The sequence below is a fragment of the Lolium rigidum genome, chromosome 2 (assembly GCF_022539505.1).
Source record: "Lolium rigidum isolate FL_2022 chromosome 2, APGP_CSIRO_Lrig_0.1, whole genome shotgun sequence".
Classification (NCBI taxonomy): Eukaryota; Viridiplantae; Streptophyta; class Magnoliopsida; order Poales; family Poaceae; genus Lolium; species Lolium rigidum.
The window spans coordinates 121,883,482-121,900,840 of NC_061509.1; the positions used below are offsets into that span (position 1 = coordinate 121,883,482).

Below are 17,359 nucleotides of genomic sequence, written 5' to 3' on the forward strand. Positions count from 1 at the left end.
TGCCCGGTTGGCACCAAGGTTAAGATCTCTTATGGGTAAAGCAACACACCTCTGCAGAGTGTAATGAACCGTGACCAGTCACTCCTTGTTCCGGGATTTTGGAACTGCGAACGCTGCCGGAAAGGAACTCCATGAAGTTCTAGTAAACCGGTGAAGGCTGACGGACATAGTTATTCTGAATAAAAGCAACCTTTTGAAGAAATGATTATCAAAACCTGGATTGGTATTAGACTTTCTGGTCTGATATCATAGCTAGTGCATTAAACACCTCTTTTCTATAATGAACTTGTTGAGTACGCTCGTACTCATACCACTCTTAAATCCTCGCTAGACTGTGTCGAATCGACTGGAGGAGGACAACGACGACCCTGAAGGAGCAGAAATCATCGGCTATGAAGAACCAGACCTCTCCGGAGGTATCGAAGGAGTAGACTACCTCATAGTCTACGTAACCGGGGAGGGTTCAAGCTTAGACCTATCGAGTAGTAGTAGTATCCGAGCAGTACGAACTCTTAGTACTTAACTGCTCGAGGAGAATAAATGTATAACCTAGTAAGACTTTTATATTGTAAGTTAAGTTGGGTTCGCCTCGAACCCAGGAGTATCCGTCTTAGGACCCAAGAGGAGCTCCGAGATGATATGTACATGTTGTTTGTAATAATAAATGAATGAGTTATGGACCTGCTATGTTCTGTTGTACTACTCTGAGGGATGTAATATTTGCGGATTGGTACTTCGTGAATGTTATATCAACGACTGGCGTACTACAACATGCAGTGGTATGCAGGGTCACCACATTCTCTTACCTTGGCGAGGGGACATAAGCATCAAGGTGTTCGACGAGACGCGCTGCCGCCGGCACTACCACGGCGACAGTGCCGAGGAGGACGACGACTGATGAGTGTTGTTTCTTCGCAGCGAAAATAGGCACGGAGGTTTCTGGTTGTTCGTCCTCGAAAGAACCAACAGGGGCACCGTCAACAGCTGGATTTTCCAGTTTGGGTGACTGGGTGTGCCTGCGAGTGTTCTTTCTTGGCAGCGAACACACGAAACTTGCGATGCCTGGCCTAGTTAGGTTTAGTTATTTTGCAATATTTTATATTTGTGTCAACCATGGTTCAAACTATGTATTAGTTTGTGAAAAACCATGTTCCAAATTATATCTTCGTGTAAACCACGTTCACAATTATGTATTAGTTTGTGGAATGTTTCTTCTCTTTATTGAAATAAAAATGCAAAAAAATAAAAAAAGAGTATTTTAATGTTTGGGAGCGGCGTTTGGGGGACGCGGCTGGGGAGCGACATCCCCAAACGCAGCACAAACGAAACACGTCCCCTAACCGCTCGATCCGGCGCCGTTTGGTTGACGATTTGAGAAACGCGACTGAAGATGCTCTTAAAAGTCAGCCTGGGTCTGTCTGTCCCAAAGCCTAAATTTTACCACAAATCAAGCCCCAGCATGGCTCGATAAACATAAAATATAAGTATATTACTTGCACGGGGCTAGCTGTAGAACTTTATTATCACTTTGGAGTATGCTTGATGGCCCTTCAAATCGTCATTTTCATGAAATTACATTTTATTAAGACATAAAACTCATTACATTACACTGTACATGAAACTGAATAAAGTATGGGCTGCTCAGTACATGTCGTGGTAGCGATTTAATTAACTACAACCTATTAGATATTTTTTCAGCAGTGATTTAATATCTTTTCTAACAAAAATTACCCCGTAGCGAACGCATGGTTTAGGGCCTAAACTTATATTAAGTGAAAGAACTGTTCCATTCTATTGGTTGTACGATTTGTAAAAAAATGAGGACCCTATTTTGCAATTTGCACCATGCCCTGAAATCCTGGAGACGGGTCTGTTGCAACCGAACCAGGCATTAGTTCTAGGTAGGCCAATTTTTTAACCTTTGAAATTTCGAATTCAAACGTTTCAGAAAAGTTGAAAAAAATATCAGGTTGTAGCAAATGTATTTTACTAATGTGCAAATTTTCAATACAACATACATTGTATTTTGGGCTCAGCGAAAATGACAAATCAAGATTTTTTTTGTCGGTGAACACCGCATTGAAGTGGAGATGTTATTTATGCTGAGCCCAAAATACAATGTATTTCGTTTTGAAAATTTGCACACTAGTGGATTAAAGCATAATAATTCTACATTAGCTACAACCCATTTACCATAATCTTTTTGGGTCATATCTGTAATGAACTTCTATAAACATTGACTAAATCCAGGTATTTTCTCGGAATTTCTTAAAACTTTGAAATCGAAATTTCAAAGTTTTCTAAAAACAAATTGACCAAAGGACTGCTCCAAAGTGATATTTTGCTTTGTCTTCCTGCATATTCTAAACAAAAGCAATATTACTCAACACTCAGCAGACACACATTTCCAATCCATTTCATGGAATAATACTAAGAAAGCCATCCACGCACACAACACATACACAATTAAGATCTGTGCTAGTTCAGATCATCTGAAACCTCGTAACCTTATATAACAATCCCCCACCCTGAGTACAAGAAAAAAAATCAAATCCCAGTAATCCTCCTGTACCAATCTGTACACCCAATATCTGTCTAAGCAGCTTCAGCTAGCTGGTGCTAACTAGAGCTTATCGGCGATCCTGCCAAGAGCATCTGCGAGCCTGCCAAGCACGACGGCGAGGCTGTTGGCCTGCTCTCTTCTCTGCTCCCGGTCGCGCTCTAAGTTCACGTTCTGTGCCTCCAGCTGCGCCTCTACCATCCGGCTGTTTCGGTCTAGGATCTCCAGTAGCTTGTTGCCCTGCAAGTCTGCCATGCCTTCTTCTCTGGGCTCACCGTCATTACTGTCAGTTCGCTGCCTCTTTTGTCTGCTCTGCTGCTGTTGTTGCTGTGTTGGCGAGCTTTGCTGCCCATGTTGCTTCTCTTTCGATGTGCCTGAGATAAAGATATGGTTGTTTGTTAGGCGTTGAAAATTTAGGCACTAGATTCTTGCCCTTTTAACATATTTGCAGCTCATCAATCACAGGACTATGATGAGTGTCCATAGTGCCATTTCATTTAGAATATTTAAGAAGTTTCCAAGCAGCCATTTGCCTTGAAAGAATCTAGTTTTTTGATCATGTACATGTTGAAGCTAGTACTGGGTCTGCTAAAGTCTCGCTCTATGGAAGTACGTGAAAAACAGCGGAAAATTGAGTTCATAAGTGCTACCAACACGTCATGCAGAAAGGAACCGATAACTGTGTCCTGATCCAGGACGTCCGTTACAGGAAAAGTTGATGGACATGGTAACCACCAAATCAATCAGTTTGTTGTGGGTTGCCATTCTAGCAGATGAGCATCAGTTACCTCCGGTTTTGGTTTCAAAGACCCTACTACATGGGCTCGTGAGTCTGTCACAACAATGGTTGCACAAAAATAGACTGGTTGGTAGTTCTCCTAAGCTGGGATATTACTACACAGGGGCGGCGCTAGGGGTATTCCTAGGTATTCGTCTGAATAGCAGTGATTTTGGCAAAATAACAAGGATTTTGGCAAAACAGCAAGGATTTTGGCAAAACAGCAAGGATTTTGGCGCAAAACAATGACAGTTTTAGCAAAAAAGTGATGATTTATGTGAAATGAATACCAAGTTGCAAATTACTAGAGCCGCTACTATTACTTACATACGATGATTATCAATTACGCTATCATTACTCATGTAGAATTATTATGTTTGTAGCAAGTCTAGGTAACTGACTTAAAAAAATTAGGTACTTGTGCTCTGATGTTTTGAAAATATATTGCAATGTGATTTACACATCGTAAAAGGTTCATCATTGCAGCTAGCTACTGCCTTGCATAATGAATACAGTGAAGTACCTTGCTCAGTGCTTTGTTGCCTTGATGCTTCCGACTTCTCTGAAATGTAAAGCAGCACAAATTAATAGAAGAACCCACCACATGAACAAGCAATGCCGGAGTGGAGTACACCTCAATAACACAACCATAAGCAAGAGAAGAATCAGGCTAATTAGCCAACCCTCAAAATTTGAATGCCTCCGGCAACTGCTACTACAATAATATGGCGGAACTCGCAGTAATATCACACTATAAACTGAACATTTAGGCCAATTCAAACTACTGATATAAACACAAAATCACGAAGAGAAACACAGTGTATCGATCTCGAAATTAACGAGACCGACCGGTTTAGCTAAGCCATTTTAGCATGGGAGCCAGAATAGAAGACAATCACGTCTTTACACGTTGTAAATACCGAGTATTAAACTTCACCGCAGATATGGGAGTACCAGAAAGCTTCCCGCGTTTTACCTCCAATGAGCAGAACAAGCAAAGACAGGCAACTGATAGCTCTGTTTTTTTAAGGGAGAACACGGAGAGGCAGAAGACTCGAATTCACCATCAAGAAAGAGCAAACGGGCAAAACTAAAATTTATGACCAAAAAGATTAGCAGTTTTACCATCCAGAGTCAAAGGGGAGCTCACCGGAAATCGGCAGGGCGATAACCGCCGGCGGAGGTGCCTGCGTCGTCTTCGGCGTCTCATCATCTTCCCCCTCTTCGTCCTCCGAGAAGAGGGCCTCCTCCCCGGCGGGCCGGCCACTGTCAAACACGGTCTCCTCCACTGCAACCTCCTTCTCCTCCCCCCTCTCTTCCTCCTCCTCATCCTCCTGCTCGCGCACCACCTCCTCTTCCTCGGCGGCATTACCGCCGGAGCTGCTGCCGGCGACGATCCCCCGCCCCCGTCCTTCGAGTATGTCGTACACCTCGCGGTCGAAGAATCCGGGGAGCCTGCGCTCCCGCCTGGCGTCGTTGCGCATGGCCCAGAAGGAGGGCTCCCGCGAGGCCGAGGCCGCGGCCGCCCGCTCCCACTCCTTGATCTTCTTGTAGTCCCCGGCGAGGTTGCTCCACCGCTTCCGGCACTGGACGGCCCCCTCTCGACGCCGTGGCGACGGCAGTACTCGGCGACCGCGGCCCACTTGGGCTCCAGCGCCGTCGCCTCCCCCGCCGCCGCGATTCGCCCCCTCCCGCCGCGCCCGCCCCCGCGGACCTCAACCACGCGCTTGCCCTCGATGAGCACCAGTATCTCCTGCCGCGTCCACCGCGGCAGCCTCGGGGCGCGCCCGGACGGGGTAGCCGCCGCCGCCGCCGCACCGGCGGGGTCGCCGGCGTTGGACATGCGGGGGAGCGAGGTGGGGAACGCGTGCTTTTGTGGGCAGAAGTTGACGTGACGGCGTGAGGAGGGTCGTGTAACGGAGAGGTAACGACGGTAGCGTGGGGGAGGGAGGGAAGGCCAGGGACGCGTGTGGGGAGGACAATGGCGAAAGGGTTGTTGTGACTCAAACAAGAGATTATTAGGAGGTAATCACGCGCTCTCTCGGCAAACCCAAGTCCACGCCAGTAGCCATTCATCAGATATCCTAAATGAACCGAATTTTGATTTTTATACACCTATATGATGATGGTTGGTTTTTCATAAACACCAAGTACAAAACCAGATGTACACATTTCGCTGGAAAAAAAATACACCGGTGAGGCCTTGTTCGTTTTTTCTGTGGATTGAATCTAAAGGTATGATTGCTGCACCTCCATGGGGCATTCTGGGGCCATCCACGATAGGCCACTCGTCGCGCGCGGGCTGGGCGTCGGCCTCGTTTTTCTCCAGCAGCTGGGCCACGTGGCGTCGCCTGATTGGCTCAGCTGAGAAAGATGAAAGAAATATCACGAACAGGGGAAAAAGGTGCGTCCACCCACCAAACCCTATCGCGTTCGTGTCTCTCCCAGCCGCCTCTGGCCTTCTCGGCTTCTCCTCCCTTCCCCTCGTCTCCATCCCCGCCGCCGGGCGACCTCACGCCTCCAGCCGCGCCCTCCCCAGTCCCTCTCCCTCACGTGTGTGTCAGCCGACGATGCTGCATCTCCTTCCCCACTCTTCCTTGCCGGTAGGAGGAAGATGACGCGGGAGCAGCACCTTCTCCGCCGGCGACGCTCCATCTCCGCCGCCGCCTCGTCTTCTCGTCGAGATCGCCGAGCCGTGGTCATGGCCAACCGCCGCCTCGCCACTCGACCAGCAGCACGCCATGGTATGGAACGAAGGAGGAGCAGGTGTGTGTGCCGCCGCGCTGGAAGGAGACGCCACCGCGCCGTCCTTGTCCCCCGGCGACCGGGGCATCCATCGGCACGCAGAGGCACAGCGACAGAGGAGGAGACCCGCGTCCTCGTCCCCGGGTGACCGGCCTGCGTCCTCGTCCCCGGGGGACCGGCCCGCTGGTAGAAGAGGATCTATGCGGGGAGGACGAGGTTAGGGCGGCGCTGCACTCTCGGGAAGAGATGCAGTATCGAATCTTCTTTTTCTTGAGCAGAGCAATCTATCGATAGGCAGTAACTGCTGCAGGTCCGGCTTGCAATTCTATGTCTTTTTTCTGAAGTATTGTTTTTCATCTCAGTGTGAACCAGATGAATCAGATTTATCCTGTCGCTAGGAATTTGCTTGAGATTCTACACGAAGGGAGCATATATGAGGTTGGTAGATTGTGCTACGAAGATTGATCCTGAACAGCTTGTGGGTATGTTTCTTTTTATCCATTTTGATTCCAAACTAGCTATTTGTTGTTCTCTTCACCCTAACACAAATAACTTTCTTTTCCTTTGATATCCAGATGTCAATGGCACAATTGCTGCAATCTCTGATATTTTGGTTTACACTTTACCAGGAAGGATTCAACATTAAGCGATGGGAGACATAATCCTGTCTGATCAAAGGTTGGTTGTAATTGATTCTCGTGTCTTTCCAATCGGCGTGCTGATGCTTTTCCCAACTTGTGGCGCCAACTTGTGGCGTGTTTTGCTTATGTTTTGGAACTGTTTGGTCATGACATTTTGCTTGCAAATTACTTGTTTAAGGACTCGCGTCTTAGCTGAATTTATTACTAATATAAGCATTGGTTATTGTATGAAATCGTTAATTGTATTGATGGTTACAACTTACCATGTGGGTTCGACCATCTGACTAATTACCTGCTATCCTACATGTTGCGCCACTGCTGCCGCCATTGTGTTCTCTAGCATCGGCGCCGCTGGGAGGGCTCCTCAATGCCACCAAAGCAGGGGAGGTCACCCTGCTAGGAGGGGCCATGGCGAGCGCATTGTCCTCGGCGGCGCGATAGACTTTGGAGCATGTTTTCGTTGAGCCAATATGTATGTATTTGTTTTTTTATTTATCTTTGACATTGTTATGTGCATAACTTGGCTAGGTAAGGGCAGTTCTATATACCTATATATAGGTAGGACAATCTATCTTTTACTGTTTTACAAGAGTTGGAAGGTTGTCAGTTAAAGTCAAGTTGGTTCCAACCAGCTAATACAATACATGTGATCCAGTGGTAGCTAATTAAATACTGGTTTTTCAATTGTTCTTGGGAGGATTTTTTGGTTAAGCCAATGTAGATGGATTTGTTTTTAAATCTGTTGCATTGATGGGTGCAAAACTTTCACAGTTCTATATAGGCATGGGAATTTCTCTTTTATTGATGTAGAAGTTAGAAGCTTATTAGTTAATATCAAAGCTATTATATATTGAAGCGTTTTGTGTTTCCAACCAGCTAATTCAGTGATGGTTTTCTAATGGTTGCTACTACAGATGTTCAATTGACTTTGTGCACCTCATTCTGCTACAAAGCTTCTGTTTTAGGATCTTGATTCCATTTGTGGTGCATATGGGGGTACCAGCAGTTTGATTAGGTCAATTTTGCTCTGTCCAGTATTTGATGTGTTTTTTTACTCATGCGTGCCTCATTCTTGCTCTGTTGTTTCTTATTATTTCTCCCCTCTTTTCAAGCTTGGTTAATTTAGATTAGCTCCATGGTTCGTGTTGACAATGCATGACTATTACTATTTTGTGTTCCATTACCTGTTCTGCCCAAATGAACCCCTACTTGTGTTATGGTTTACTGTCTTCTCAAGCTTTAGTTGATTATTTTCTTTCTGTCCAAGAATAATTTTGAGATTAGGATGTCTTGATATGAGTGCTTCAGCATGTTTACTGGTTTTGCATAGTTATATTTTTTTTAAAGAAAAAGGTCATGCTTTTATTTATGGATAGTTTTCGGTTCAGTTTTATCATTGTGCTTGATGTGGAATGAAAATATCATGCAGCCCCTGGATAAGGTTTATTTGTTCGTTGCTTTTGTTTTGCAGATGTTGCGGCAGCGAAAGGATGAGCTATGCATTAATCTACCATCCTAATATCATTTAAGATTGTTTTATATTGTGACATACAACATTTGGAATATATATCTTCTTGCAAATAGGCAAGATGTATGTCGTGTGATTATATTATTTCTTCTCGCTTTTTTATGTGACGACACTTATTTGTTGGCGCACATTACTGAGATCCATTAAAGATGATGATTAGAAAGTTAATTTGCCTCTAGCTAGCCTCTGGAAAATTTTTATTGGATGTCGCCATCGTCGGGAGGAATGCCGCCTTGTCACTGCCATCGCTGGGAGCAGCACTGCCTCGCGTCGCCGATGCTAGCGCTGCCTCATGTCATCGTCGCCGGGAGCAGTGTCGCCTCACGCCGTTCAGCCTGCAGGCATGCCTAGATTTCTCCATCCACGGCTTGCATCGGCCTAAAGTGCTAGGTAAAAATTTGTCCTTCTTTAATTTGTTCATCTCTAGACCCACTTCATCAGGCAATAATTCCCTTGCAGCCCAAGTTTCAGAAAATGATGGCTCAAATTTATTTGTTTCAGAGCTGTTGTTAATGATTTACTGCCAGACCAGTTCAGCCTTGTGGTCCTGGTATACAGTTTTAGGATTTCTTAAGCCAGCTATAGAATTTTGGGTGCTCCATTGCAAAGATTGGAGCTATTAGGGTGCTACTAAGTGTGCTCTTAGTATGGTGTTCCATCATATGAAGGATTAGTTTTTGTTCCGATTTCGTGTTGTAAAATAACCAAATATTTATATTAATTGCAGGCCACTAACATCTTGGGAAACTTCTCAAATTGATTATTGTGTTTTCTACTATCCGCTTATTTTTTTTACCTCTTGTTGTATCTATTGAGTTGTTGCGGTCTAAATATTAAATTATCTACCATTTCAGGGTCAACTCCATATATAGGATGCAACAACGGAAATATATATGGTGTTTCTGTTAGAGAAATTGTCCAAGGAATTGGCCTGGGATTTACGTATGGATTGGCCATTTGTTCATGTGCTTTACAACTCTGGGTTGGAAGGCACCTGATTGCTTGTGGGAATGTTGATGGTGGTGAAGTTGTGGTAGCTTTATTCGCAGTAATTCTGAGTGGCATGTAAGCAAGCTATCCTATATAATCCCCTCTAATTACCCATCAAGTATTGTCTTTACCTAATATATTATATCCGGTTTGTAGTGGTCTGAACCAGGCAGCTACAAAACTTCTTTTTATTAGAGCCAGGACGGATTGCTGCTTATAGGCTTCACGAGATGATAAGCCTGCAAGCACCAATCTTGAAGGGACCACCATACCCCAAGTGCAGGGGAACATCGAATTCAGAAACATGTACTTCAGTTATCTCTCACATTCCTGGTTCAAAATCTCATGGTACGAAGGCAATTTTAACCCTTTGGACTATGTGACATTATGCAAGGCACAATAATGATAACTTGATTCCACTTAGAAGCTGGACGTAGCTATAAGCATTATTATGTGTTGCAGCATGGTTTTCTTTTTGTATTGCTGCACATCTCACTGATTGTGTTATCCTCTTATCCTTTAAGAATCACATTTCCTAGCTTGTTGGAACCTATGTTGCAGGGATACGTCCCATAAGTGCCGTATCGGTGCAGGATACTGCACCAAGACGGGGATACACCAAAAAACGTGTGGGATACGTGCCGGACCTGTTGCATGTACCGCTCGAGCCACAGCCCAAATCAAGGCCTCATGCTGTTGTGCATACAACGTGTTGGGACTAGAAAAGCCAGCTACTCCTTCAGATCACCACGAATGGAAAAAAAACTAGGCTATTTCATTAACATTAATTTTCTCATCCTCTATAATATTGGTTACTGGTTCTGATTTCTAATGAAATTATGCATATACTTGCCGTATCCCCGTAAGTCTATTTTCAGAAAATGCCGTTTCACCGTATCACCGTATTCGTATCCCCGTATCCGTATCCCCGTACCATGTAACATAGGTTGGAACTGTTCTTACATTCCCTGAAGAAAAAATAATTGCTGGGAGATGCTGATTGGAATCTGACTTAATTTTCTGAACTTCTATTCATGGCAACTAGAAAATCCAAATCACAAGCTGTATAAATATACATTATTCATTAGTACATGTTTATGTAAGAAAGAATAACTTTGCACTCGGTATGTCCTCATTGTGTGGTCGGATGAGTTTGCACCACACACATAAATGAAAGTAATGGAGTTTGCACTATGGGATTTCTCTTGACACCAGGGCAGGGTGGATCTGATGAACCACTGGACATAGAAAATAACAATTTCAATGGCAAGGATGAGTTACCTACGGATCAAAGGTTAACAACTTAACACGCACTTCACATTACTTATTACTGGAGTTAATTCTCTTTCTTGATTTGGCTTTCACCTTAGTAAAGTGTAAGAGCTAATGTGTCACTTCTCTCAAGTCTGCCGATTGTAGATGGATTTTTAATGATAGATGAATATATGATTGGTATTTCCTTCGATGGATAGTGGTGAACCAGAGATAAAGCAGAGATAAAGCAGTAGAAGAGGCTTTCATCTTCAAATGTGAGTTCCATGTCATAGCTTCACTTTATTACACTTACCTCATATCCGGGTTTTAACAGTAATACCAATATACACTGCTGCAGTTTTGTGAAACAAAGCAACGGTTGTGCATGCTTTTTAGGTTGATTTGTCAAATTCTATATTGTGACATGATGGTACTTGTGTCTACGTTCATATGGATATTGCATGTCTTGGGAATCATGTAGTAGCTCAATTTATGCACCAAACTGAAATGGGGTGATTCTGCATAAATTGTGTTACTTTGAACTAGAAACAATGGATCTAATACAAGTAGTCTAGCACATCCTAATTATTTCTTCCATCCAACATGCAATGTTGTTCCTATTTTAGAGGAAACAATAAAAAATGTAACCTACAATGCAATTTTTTCCCCGCGGGATGATTGAAGGTGCAAATGAGAAGGGCTTAATTTCACCTGGTGTTACGATACTAATCGATCCAGCGAGCTGCACTCTAAAAATTTGATTGGTGTTCATCGCTTTTCAGAAAAGCTACATGTTTATTGTTGTCATGCCTGTAAAAGATTCATTTGACAAATAAATGCTACTGAGACTTTTAGGCTCTGAATTGACATTGACAGGTGGGAACTAGAATTTTAGCTCATACATGGTTAAGAACTCAGTAAATAATTAAATGCCTTTATAGAGTTTTTGACTAATATTTCTTCAGATTAATTGCATTTTTTTTGTTTATACTGTAGTTGTTCCAGCTGTTTATGTACCTTTGACATATTGATGGTTACTGATTCACTTGCAGACCATCTATACTCTAACAGTTGTTAAGTAACGTTTGTCTCTCATTTTCTACAGGTCCTGCAACTCAGTTTAAGGGGATGATGGGCCAAGGTGGAGGAGTTGATGAAGACAGTACTAAATCCTATAGGGCAAGGATTATTTTTCTGGCCAAGGACAAGCTAAGATGGCTCCAAGGTCATATGAGCTCCCCTATTTGGTTAGTTTTTATATCTTAACTGAAGCGGATTTTGTTTCAGTAGAATGTGATTTCTCTTTGACTTTCTTTGATGTCTAACTTCATGAGCTGGTGAAACAAATTCGTTGTTGATTTACGAATTTCTCTTTAATTTACCAAAAAATCTAACTTGATTTTTGTTGCTCTAACTAGATGAGCAGTAGAAAATCACAAAGAGGTGCTTAAGAAATATATGTTGTCTAACTTTATGTCTTTGATTTTCAATGTTTCAGGTTGTGGGCTGTTGAATGCTGTTGTTGCAACTCTTTCTCTGATAGGTAGTTGTATTCCTTCGCTTTACACCACATTTATATGCTCTGTTTCGAATCAGCTGGACCTAAAAAGGAAATCCAAAAGGAACTCTAGGTTCATTTTCACCGATTCGATCTTCATGTATATCTATATAAAGAGTTAGTTTGTTCAATCTAAATATCCTCTTGCGTTTTGTATAGAGATGGCAACACTGCATTGCTCCAGGAATCGCCGCCTTAGATTGGGTCTAAACTCTAAAGGTGTGCTTCAGGCGGCACCTGTGGTTGAGTCTGAAGAGGTGATTCTGTTTTGCACATTAAACACGCGCGCTGACGAAATATACTTTCACCGCAATATAATGTTCATGGTCTAATGTTATTCGGTTATGAAACAAGATGGTAAGACAAATTTAGATGCTTTTTAATGTACAAATATCACTTGATAGGAAATGAGGAGCTTTTGTATAATCTACAAATACCACTTGATAGGTCAGATAAATATCACTTTGCAAATTTGGTTCCAAGTCAAATATGAAGCAAAGATTAAGGAGAAAGCAAGGACAACAAAAGTCACTTCTGTATAACCAAAATGAATAGCTGGTTATATATAAGTTCTGCCTCTGTTATTCTCAAACTTAATGGAAGTGTTTGACATAATGTTCATTAGTGCGAAAGATAAGGCCGTGCGCGCGAAGGCGTGTCCCTAGATCTAATGGAGCCCACTATCATAGTTTGTACATTTATTTGGTTGCACATTGCTGTACAGCTCATAACCTTTTGCATATGAACCTTTTGCATATGTGTGTACATTTATATGTTTGGTTTCTCCTACAACTCCTATGCTACGCAATGATTCTACCCATGTATTTGTCCGTGGGATTACTTACCTATTTGGTACACTTGGTTTGCTGCACCGTTTATAGTTTTGTATGATTTATTCTAATTCCATCCTACTAACATTGTTTTGTGAAAACTAAAAAAAATTATTATTATCATTCTACATAAAATGTGCATTGGCGTAAACTCCACGGGATCGTGCGCCAAGGCGCACATCTAAATCTAGTCTAGATGTGGAACTATTCTAGGCAGGGATTGGGTTGATCCCCTACAATCACCATATTCATGTCAGACCAATCTCGATTCATCCCTCTAATAAATTACTTCTTCGGTTCAGTCTCACCAAATCCATTCGATCAACCCGTCCTCCACTCTGTTGCTCGTCCGCGTGGTGGAAATTCTTCCACGAGCCAAGTGGGGAGAAAGAAAATCCAGAGCAAATGAGAAGAACTAACCGGGACGAAATGGGCTAGTTTTTCCATCGGGCTGGAAAAAAACAGTGCGGGGCTGGAAAACCTGATGATGGGCTCAATCCAGACCAATCCCTAGCTCAAGGGATTAGACGAAAAAAGCCTGAAAAAGAATCTTCAAGCTCTACCGAATACGAAGCTGGTCTGGCTCCGGTCCTCATGCATATTTTCTAAACGAGGGTTGCAACGCGGGACTGTCTTGAAATAGGCTTTCGCCATGCTTTATAAATAAAGCAACCACAGTCATACAAGATCCACATACAGGCTGAACAAACATAGACCACAAGACACACACAGACACAGAGTCTAGAATGATGGGGCCACAGCGCAACATAACCATCCCAACACGACACACAGTACGGACCCCTCGACGTGAGGAAAGGGGGCACCACATCATCTAGGAGGCGACGAGAGGTGCCGCGCCGCCGCAAGGGGGTCCTCCAACATGTCGTCCAGCCAACTCCTGTCCCGATGCCTACATAGTGGGTGCCACTTCTGCAAAAAGGCAAGATTATGAAGATAGAGTCAGAGGCGCGCTAACGAAATGTATGCTCTATCACCATCTTATTACGCATGGTCCAAAGGTGTAACATTCCAACTTTTCAAATCAATGAAAATTATCATTCTCTCTTTCCCAAAATTGTGAGCCAACAAAAACTAAACTTAATGTTGCATAGTGTGCATGATCATGCATGATTGGTTTGATCGTTGCCATGATTGGTTGCTTGAGTATTACCATTGTCTCTAAAACCCTAAACCTTGCTATGTGAGGTCAAAAAGAAACAAAACAAAAGAAAAGGGAAATAAAAGAAAAAGACATATGAGAGCAAATAGCCATTTTGCAAATCTTGGCCTAAGCCATTTCTACCTTGTGGAGATGGTTGGGAAACATAAATAAACCAATAACAATCACTTTTGAAACAAAGAAACCCAAATCAAATCAAAAGAAAATTCAAAAACAAGTTGCATGTGATAATGGTCAAATCTGCCACTATTAACATGATACCCATTTTGAGCCTTTGTATTAAGAAATTCTTAAACCAAACCCTCCCAACTCTTTTCTTCTCATCCAAGAGCACATCAAGGTGAACACTTTCTATGTTGACCACCCTTGCTGACTCTGTCTCAATTGCTTAATATAAGCATGCCAAGTGGCAACATTGAAACAGAAACTAGATCATACACATTTTGGATTTTTCAAAACCTTGTCCATTTTGCAAACCAACACCACCACTGTGTGCCAAACATTATTTGAACCACTCCCAAGAAAAAGTTTGGCAAAATTTGAATTCAAAACTCATGCGGCCATTTCATCAAACACTTGGCAGGCACAAAACTGGATTGATCACACACCCTAATATCCAATGGATTCTTGACTAAACCAGAGATGATTTGTGATCATTGTTGTACTTCTACACCCCCTGGAGCAAACCATGCCTTTTTCCTTAACGATTAAAGCAAGGAGAGGACCAGACCTGGCCATGCCACGGTACCATGCCACCCTCCATGCCATTCCTCCTCTCTGCCCTCTCCTCTCACTTTAAACATGTCCTGGACCTTGCCCTCGCTTTACTGGTCACGTTGGTGCATGCCATCGACGCAGGAGAGGCCAGCATTGGCCAGCCCCATACACGCCCAGCACGCACAGACGCGCCACACCGCGCATGATCACGCCCCTGGACGCACCAGTACACGTGCTCGCCCCGTCGCCTCCGTGCTCGCCTAGCCATCAGCGCTCGCCAGTAGCGTCGCCGAGACACCAGCTAGCCGCCAGACAAGCTCTCTCTCGCCCCCGTGCCCTGTCGCCGTCGTTCTTGTCGACGATGTCCGCCGTACCCGTGACAGACACCGAAGCAACCCGAGCCGTCCCGTCCCCTTTTCTCTGCGCCAGCAAGCCCGTCCTGATCGCCATGATGCCAGCAAGCTCACGCCGTCCTCGCCTTGCCCCTTCGCGGCCCAGAGAGACATCGCCATGGATGCCACCGTGCACCCCCGCAGCACCCCCTCGCCGCTATAAATAGAGCACGCCCCAGCACAATCTCTTCACACCATTCGCTTCTCATCTCATCCCTGATCCTCCTCGAGCACAGCCACGCCCCAATTTAGCCAGTTGCTCGCCAATTCGTCGCCGGAGCGCTGATGTCTACGCACGCTTTTATTCCTGTAGACAGTGTTGGGCCTCCAAGAGCAGAGGTTTGTAGAACAGCAGCAAGTTTCCCTTAAGTGAATCACCCAAGGTTTATCGAACTCAGGGAGGTAGAGGTCAAAGATATCCCTCTCAAGCAACCCTGCAATTAAGATACAAGAAGTCTCTTGTGTCCCCAACACACATAATACACTTGTCAGATGTATAGGTGCACTAGTTCGGCGAAGAGATAGTGAAATACAAGTAATATGGATGATTGTAAGTAGTAATTGCAATCTGAAATAAAGATGGCAGCAAGCAAACATGTAACGAACTTGTTGGAAACGGAGTTTCAATGCTTAGAAACAAGGCCTAGGGATCATACTTTCACTAGTGGACACTCTCAACAATGATCACATAAATAAATAATTTCTCTTCACTTGTGCTACTTCAAACACTCTCTTGTTGGATAACAAACACTATTCATTATGTAGGGCTACAAGAGCACCCTCAAGCCGGAGTAAACAAGCTCCACAACTTCATAAAGGAATCACACACGATGCGCACACTGTCACCGTCACATCGTGGAGAGTAATTTCGGAGTTCATATTAAAGTAACCTCTAGAGTGCATAGTAATAGTTAACTTCATAATCTACAAGAGATTACAATCATAACCTACGCCAAGTACTACATGATGCACACATTGTCAACATTACATCATGGAGGAGGAATAGACTACTTTAATAACATCACTAGAGTAGCACATAGATTAATAGTGATACAAAGCTCATGATCACATAAAGATCACACCATGGGAAAAAGAGATGAACCACAAAGCTACCGGTAGAGCCCTGATGGCGTGTATTTCACACGTTCGCTGGGCAACCCCAAGAGGAAGGTATGATGCGCACAGCAGCAAGTTTTTCCTCAGAAAGAAACCAAGGTTTATCGAGCCAGGAGGAGCCAAGAAGCACGTTGAAGGTTGATGGCGGCGGGATGTAGTGCGGCGCAACACCGAGGATTCCGGCGCCAACGTGGAACCCGCACAACACAACCAAAGTACTTTGCCCCAACGAAACAGTGAGGTTGTCAATCTCACCGGCTTGCTGTAACAAAGGATTAACCGTATTGTGTGGAAGATGATTGTTTGCAGAGAAAACAGTAAAAACAAGTATTGCAGCATATTTGTATTTCAGTATTAAAGAATGGACCAGGGTCCACAGTTCACTAGAGGTGTCTCTCCCATAAGATAAAAGCATGTTGGGTGTACAAATTACAGTCGGGCAATTGACAAATAGAGAGGGCATAACAATGCACATACATGGCATGATAAGTATAGTGAGATTTAATTGGGCATTACGACAAAGTACATAGACCGCCATCCAACTGCATCTATGCCTAAAAAGTCCACCTTCGAGGTTATCGTCCGAACCCCTTCCAAGTATTAAGTTGCAAAGCAACGGACAATTGCATTAAGTATGGTGCGTAATGTAATCAACAACTACATCCCTGGACATAGCGCCAATGTTTTATCCCTAGTGGCAACAAGCACAACACAACTTTAGAACTTTCGTCACCTGTCCCGGTGTCAATGCGGGCATGAACCCACTATCGAGCATAAATACTCCCTCTTGGAGTTAAAAGCAAAAACTTGGCCAGAGCCTCTACTAGTAACGGAGAGCATGCAAGATCATAAAAAACACATATGTAATAACTTGATAATTAACATAACATGGTATTCTCTATCCATCGGATCCCGACAAACACAACATAGAGTATTACAGATAGATGATCTTGATCATGTTAGGCAGCTCACAAGATCCAACAATGAAGCACAATGAGGAGAAGACAACCATCTAGATACTCGCTATGGACCCATAGTCCAGGGGTGAACTACTCACTCACCACTCCGGA

At 43.7% G+C, this 17,359-nt stretch overlaps 1 pseudogene; it reads right to left on the bottom strand.

Moving 5' to 3' along the window:
- Window positions 1–2,324: 2,324 nt before the first annotated feature.
- LOC124692293 lies at window positions 2,325–5,224 on the bottom strand (annotated as a pseudogene).
- Window positions 5,225–17,359: the final 12,135 nt, after the last annotated feature.